General features: G+C 38.6%; 1 pseudogene; it reads left to right on the top strand.

The window, feature by feature from the left end:
• The first annotated feature begins 1,090 nt into the window (after nucleotides 1-1,090).
• LOC114511005 lies at nucleotides 1,091-2,453 on the top strand (annotated as a pseudogene).
• Nucleotides 2,454-7,199: the final 4,746 nt, after the last annotated feature.

Genomic DNA, 7,199 nt, shown 5'->3' with positions numbered 1-7,199 from the left:
AGAATTTCTTAAAGAATTCAACACAATTAGTTGAATTATTAAAATGATGCATTAAGAAACAAAATGCAAATGTACAGAAATCTGTCACATTGATATACAATAATAAACACAGGAAGAAGAGGTAAAGAAAATAATCCCATTGACAATTGCATGAAAAAGAAATAATTGTCTCTGAATTGACATCAACAGAGAGGTTAAAGACCTATACTCTCAAGATTATAGGACATTGAAGAAAGAAATTGAAATTAACACTCAAAAAATGGAAGGATAAACAATTCCTTTATACTGGAAATATTAAATGGTTATAATTATGATATCTCCCAAAACAATTAATTGGTTCAACTAAAATCCTATCAAACTACTACACACATTCTTCTCAGAAATGAAAATATTAAGATTTATATAGAACAACAAATACCTTAAATAAAAAATAAAAAAGAAAGAACAAAGTTATAGATGTCACTCTCCATGTTCTCAAACAATACTATAAAGCTAAAATAATGAAAACAGAAAGGTATTGGCACAAAGCAGACACTTAAAACATTGGAACGGTATAGAGTGGCCAGGATTAAACCCTCTTATATGAACAACTAATGCATGGCAGGGAAGGTCAAGATATACACTGCTGAGTTGACAGACTTTTCAACAGCTCATACCAGCTAAACAAAATACACATAATGAACAAAAACAGGATACTGTCTTACATCATATTAAAAAATAAGCTTAAACTGATACTAGCCTTGCCAACCTTTTCTACATTTTCAACTGATGCCAGCCCTGGTTCTTTCTTACCCACATCTGCTTGCCTTTCAATAGATGTTAGCACCCTACCATTCCCTGATACACAGATAATTCTAGATCCACCCACCACTTTTTGCCTTCCAACTGACTCCATTCCTACCTATATTCCCTCCTTTTTAACTGATGTCAAGTATGCTTAAGTCTCCTTGTGTTTTAACTTGGGCCAGTTGCAGGGTAAAGGAGGGCAGTCTGGCTTCCTCACCCACGTACCTGGGCAACTAAAGAAAGCAGTTTCTGATTTTCGCCCAGCTTCTTCCAGCTGTGCAACTTCCTCCTGGTCAGATTCTCTGACTTTTCACCCAGCATGGCTCCCAAACACCCATCTTTGCTCCCACCTCTAGTGAAGAAACCGAGACCCTCTCCTGCCCCCAAGCTGGGGAATAAGCCGACCACTCTGGGCTCGCCAAAGGAAGAAAAAGAACAGCAAGAAGCAATTGAACAGATTGATGAAGTACAAAATGAAATAGACTTAATGAATAAGCCAGTGAAGAGATTTTGAAAGTAGAACAGAAATATAACAAACTCCGCCAACCATTTTTTCAGAAGAGATCAGAATTGATCGCCAAAATCCCAAATTTTGGGGTAACAACATTTGTCAACCATCCACAAGTGTCTGCACTGCTTGGGGAAGAGGATGAAGAGGTGCTGCATTATTTGACAAGAGTTGAAGTGACAGAGTTTGAAGATATTAAATCAGGTTACAGAATAGATTTTTATTTTGATGAAAATCCTTACTTCGAAAATAAAGTTCTTTACAAAGAATTTCATCTGAATGAGAGGGGCAATCCATCTTCAAAGTCCACTGAAATCAAATGGAAATCTGGAAAGGATTTGATGAAATGTTCAAGTCAAATGCAGAATAAAGCCAGCAGGAAGAGGCAACAGGAGGAACCGGAGAGCTTTTTTACCTGGTTTACTGACCATTCTGATGCAGGTGCAGATGAGTTAGGAGAAGTCATCAAAGATGATATTTGGCCAAATCCATTACAGTACTACTTGGTCCCTGATATGGATGACGAAGGGGAAGGAGAAGAAGATGATGATGATGATGAAGAGGAAGAAGGGTTGGAAGATATTGATGAAGAAGGGGATGAGGGTGAAGGTGATGAAGATGATGGTGAGGGGGAGGAAGGAGAGGGAGATGAAGGAGATGACTAATGGAACACTGATGGATTCCAACCTTTTTTAATTTTCTCCAGTCCCTGGGAGCAAGTTGCCGTCTTTCCCCCCCCTCCCCCTTCTTGTGCTCAGTCTTTCTGTTTTTGAGGTATCTTTTCTCTCCTTTACACCTTGGTTCTCACCTGATTTTGGGGGGGGGGGCGGGTGTACCTTGAGCAGAATACAGTGGGAAAAGAATCTCTGCCCCTTTCTGCTCCAAATTCATTTTTATCCCTTCCTATCTTGACAAAAACTTTATGGAATCAACACCACTGTGCTCTGTGGGAAAAAAGAAAAACCTTCCACCTCCTTAGCTCTGCTGGAAGCTGGAGGGTGCTAGTCCTCTGTGTAGTCGTGCATAGAATTCTAGCTTTTTTCCTCCTTTCTCTGTATATTGGGCTCAGAGATTACACTGTGTCTCTATGTGAATATGGACAGTTAGCATTTACTAACATGTATCTGTCTACTTTCTCTTGTTTAAAAAAAGAAAAAAACTTTAAAAAAGGGGGAGTTATAGAAGGTCAGCAAAGGGTGGGTTTGAGATGTTTGGGTGGGTTAAGTGGGCATTTTGACAACACAGCTTCTCCTTTGGCATGTTTAATCATGATGTTAACAGACATCCTTGCAATTTAAGATGACACTTTTAAAATAAAATTCTCTCCTAATGAAGAAAAAACAAAAGAAAACAGTTTCCCATAACCTTGAGAATGGCCCTGATAACTATTGTTCTCATAGCCTTGAGACTGGGTCCGGTAAACTGTTCCCATAGCCTTTAGTGGGCTTGTATGCATAGTATGAAGCTCTGTTGCATAATTCTGTTGGCACCTTGCTGGCTTTGTCTATAATCTAGTATTTAAGAATGTAGTGGATCCTTCTGGGTGACATGCTGGGTAATGAGAGACATGCAGTGGGGCACAGTGGGTGACATGCTGGAGTGCCACACAAAGGGGACAGGTGACAATTGGGGGGACATACAGCTTGAAGTGGGTGTGCTTTTCACTGTCTTGGATAAAGACATGTCAGACGTCCCAATGGCTCCATGAATATTCTTCCATCTGCCTGATTCTCATGAAACTGTTGGGCCTTGAATGGTCACAACACACCAGATGTATCATAAATAGTTGAATCAGTGAACCTCATCCAAAATAGTACCAGTTATCTTAGTGGACATTATACTTACCTACTGCCCTGAAAGATCTTTAATCTGGCCATAGAAAGGACAAAAATCAAAACCAGATAGAAACCATTTCAGATTCCTTAAAAATTGAATTCTACTTCTTTTTCAGACTCACAAGGTCCACAAGCCAGTAGGAAGAAGGCAGAAAGCTTTTCATGGGTGAGTGAAATTTATTTAGATGAAAGCTCACAGCAGGTCCCCCAGTATATACTATAAGACCAGGTACTAGGTAAGACTTGCTGTGACTGATCCAGTTGATCCTACCAAAGTAATGCAAGGTTTGTTTTCTAATACCCACTTTGTATATAAGTGGAGAGATAAGGGATATTCCCTGGACACAACCTGGTGTTGGAAAGTGTCATGTGGTACCAAGGATGTGTCCAATGCTCATGTAGTAAAAAGCTGGTCTAAGATATGTTGTACTGTACTAAATACTAAGCAAATGAACAGGTGGGTCATCATCTTGAAACTGTTTTGATAGGAGTAGGCTGCTATCATGGACATTATTAAAATACTCTGTATTATGCATTCTAAAAGATCCTCAAGGTGATAATCAGGTTTCACGTTCATATTTAGTTAAACAAAGAGGGACACAATGTAAAACAACATCACCAAAAACCACTAAAAGAATGACAATGGCTCCTACAGGAACTCAGAGTTTCTTCAGGGACACATGTATAAAGACAGGGTGCCCAAACTGAAACAATTTCTGATCTTTAATTGAGCTATCATGAGATAGTTGATGAAGAGGAAGTAGATGATCCTTCTTTTCAAGGCATTTTTTTAGCTTAGGAACAAGAGACTTCCCTTGTTCCTAAGAATGAATAGTCTGCATGAAGAACATTTTCCCAGTGACTCCACAACAAATAACCCAGGTGCACAAATGCTAAAACACAGACTTCAGTATGTCAAATGGTTCTCAAGATCCTTCAGGTCAGCACTGAGATCTAGCAAATTTCTGGCAACACCACATTCCCTCTGAGGTACTGAGGCTTGACCTCCCCTGCCGTGAAGCAACAGGTTCTGGAGAATTTTATTCCTCCATAATTTAAGGACACTGTACAAGAAACACACATTAATGGAATCCAATTGATTTTTTGAAAAGGCACTGATTGTTGTTTTTATTTAATTACAGTGTGATATCTTTCCCTAATTTTAACTGTTGTTCAAGTACAGTTTTCTGCCTTTTATTCCCATCCCAGCTCATTTCCCTAGCCTTCCCAACTCCCTCCCATTTCTACCCCGCCTTTGGTTTTGTCCTTTTGTCCTTTTTACTTGTTCCTGGAAACCTTTCCCCTTTTCTCTTGAAATTCCCTCCTTTCTGCCCTCTGGACACTATCAACCTATTTTCTATTTCAGTGACTTTGGCTATATTTTTCTTGCGTGTTTGTTTTCTTTATTAGGTTCCTGTTAAAGGTGAGATCATATGGTATTTGTCTTTCACTGCCTGGATTATTTCACTCAGCATAATGCTTTCCAGTTCTATCCATGCTGTCACAAAGGGTAGGAGCTCCTACTTTCTTTCTGCTGCATAGAATTCCAGTGTGTAAATGTACCATGGCTTTTTGACCCATTCATTTACTGATGGGAACCTAGGTTGCTTTTAGCCCGTGGCTATTGTAAATTGTGCTGCTATGAACATTGGGGTGCATAGGTTCTTTTGGATCGGTGTTTCAGAGTTCTTAGGATATAATCGTAGCAGTGGAATTGCTGGGTCAAAAGGCAGCAGATCCATTTGAGTTTGTGAGGAAATTCCATACTGTTTTCCATAGTGGTTGTACCAGTCTGCAGTCCCACCAACAGTGCACTAGGGTCCCCTTTTCTCCACAACCTCTCCAACACTTGTTGTTTGTTGCTTTGTTTATGATGGCCATTTTGACTGGTGTGAAGTGATATTTCATTGTGGTTTTAATGTGCATCTCTATGATAGCTAGCAATATTGAGCATGTTTTCATGTATCTCTGGATTCTCTGAATGTCCTCCTTGGAGAAGTGTCTGTTCAAGTCCTTTGCACATTTTTTAATTGGGTTGCTTGTCTTCTTAGAGTGGAGTCATGTGAGTTCTTTATATATTTTGGAGAAAAAAAGGAGGTAAAACATATGTATTCAGAAAACTACACAATAGTGAAGAAAGAAATCAAGGAAGACACAAATGGAAACATACAAGGTGTTCATGGATCAGAAGAATTAACATCATCAAAATGTCCATACTACCCAAAGCAATTTACAGATCCAGTGCAATACATATTAAAGTACCAATGGCATATTTCACGGACATAGAACAAACACTTCAAAAATTTATATGGAACCATAAATGACCCTGAATAGCTGCTGCAATTTTGAGAAAGAGGAGCAAAGTAGGAAGGATTACAATACCTGGTACCAAACTTTAGTACAAGGCCACTGTAATCAAAACAGCCTGGTACTGGCATAAAAACAGGCACATAGGCCAATGGAACAGAACAGAGAGCCCAGAAATAAACCCAAGTCTCTATGGTCAATTAATATTTGACAAAAAGGGCAGCACCATAAAATGTAGTAAAAATATCCTCTTCAACAAATGGTGCTGGGAGAGCTGGACAGCTGTGTGCAAAAAAATGAAACTTGAGCACCAGCTTATACCTTACACAAAAATAAATTCAAGGTGGATAAAAGATTTAAATATAAGTCATGTTACTATTAAAGTCCTAGAGGTCATAGGCAGGGAAATCTCAGATATTTCACACAACAACATTTTCACTGATATGTCCCCAAGAGCAAGGGACATAAAGGAAAGAATAAACAAATGGGATCTCATCAAAATAAAAAGCCTGTGCATGGCTAAAGAAAACAGTATTAAAATAAAAAGAGAACCAACTGTATGGGAAAACATATTTGCCAATGATACCTCAGACAAGAGTTTAATCTCCAAAATATATAAAGGACTAATTATGGTTTGATATCTTTATTGTAGAAATTTCAGACTTAGTAAAGAGAAATACTTAGAGATTTAAGGAGGAATATAGCCCTTCTTCGGGACAGTATCTGATCACATGACTTATAAAATAAAAAATCCATATCACTGGTAAAGAGCTGACATCTACCACAAAATATTGGTAGACTATAGTGTACGTCAATGACAACTGTGAAAACATTGGGATAGACTTGACACTATGAGGATTGATTTGAAACAATTATAAATTTCAAGTGAGTCGATTCAAAAAGCAGCTATCATCAGAGACTGCTGGTGACAGTGTCACTGGGAAAGAATTTTTTGTTCAAATGTGGCTGTAACTGTGAAACATATGAGTATATTACATATGCATATCTTTCTCTCTGCAGTCTCATTTCTGTGTCAGTCTCTTCAGACAAGCAGGAGCAAGCGTTAAGAGCTCAAATGTGTTTTCAAAAATCACAATTTGAAGTCTAAAGGCCCTTTACTTCACAGTGTTCCTGTATTTTGGATTGATAGTTTTTAGGGGAATAATGTTAAGTGAGTTAATTTGGGTAGGTCTTAATCCAATAAAAGTGGAGCCTTCACCAAATGGTCAGGTCACAGAGAACCATAGACGAAACACCTGGGAACAAGAAATTTAAACATACTCACCTGCAAGACAGGGAAAGGCTCCTCAGCAGAAAACAATCCAGCCCACAACCTGATCTCAAAATTCGAGCTTCCAGAAGTGTAAGTTAAAAAGTATGTTGTTTACACCCACCACAATAGCACTACATTTTGACAGCACAAGCAAACTAATATTCCTCATCAGGAGACAATTTAGATATTTTTGGCAGAATTGCAGACATGGCAACTCAGTGGACTCAAGTCGTGGTCTATCGTCATTGTTAGATTGTGCCCTGTGAAAAATGCTCTCCCTTGTGGGAATTCATGAAAATAAGTCATGTCACAGATTCTGACCTGAGGGGTTTAGGTATGCTATGTGATAAGTTGCATGAAGACAACCAGAATAGGTTAATCACATCTGCTATTTTGTGTATAAATGATGCTATTAAGTGTGATAGTGTGTAAGTGTCTGAGAAGGACTGAAAGGACAATGCAGCTGACTGCTTCACAAACACCTTAAGAA

The sequence above is a fragment of the Phyllostomus discolor genome, chromosome 12 (genome assembly GCF_004126475.2).
Source record: "Phyllostomus discolor isolate MPI-MPIP mPhyDis1 chromosome 12, mPhyDis1.pri.v3, whole genome shotgun sequence".
Lineage (NCBI taxonomy): Eukaryota > Metazoa > Chordata > Mammalia > Chiroptera > Phyllostomidae > Phyllostomus > Phyllostomus discolor.
Note: the sequence above shows the minus strand (reverse complement) of the source record. Positions and strands in the feature narration are given on the sequence as shown.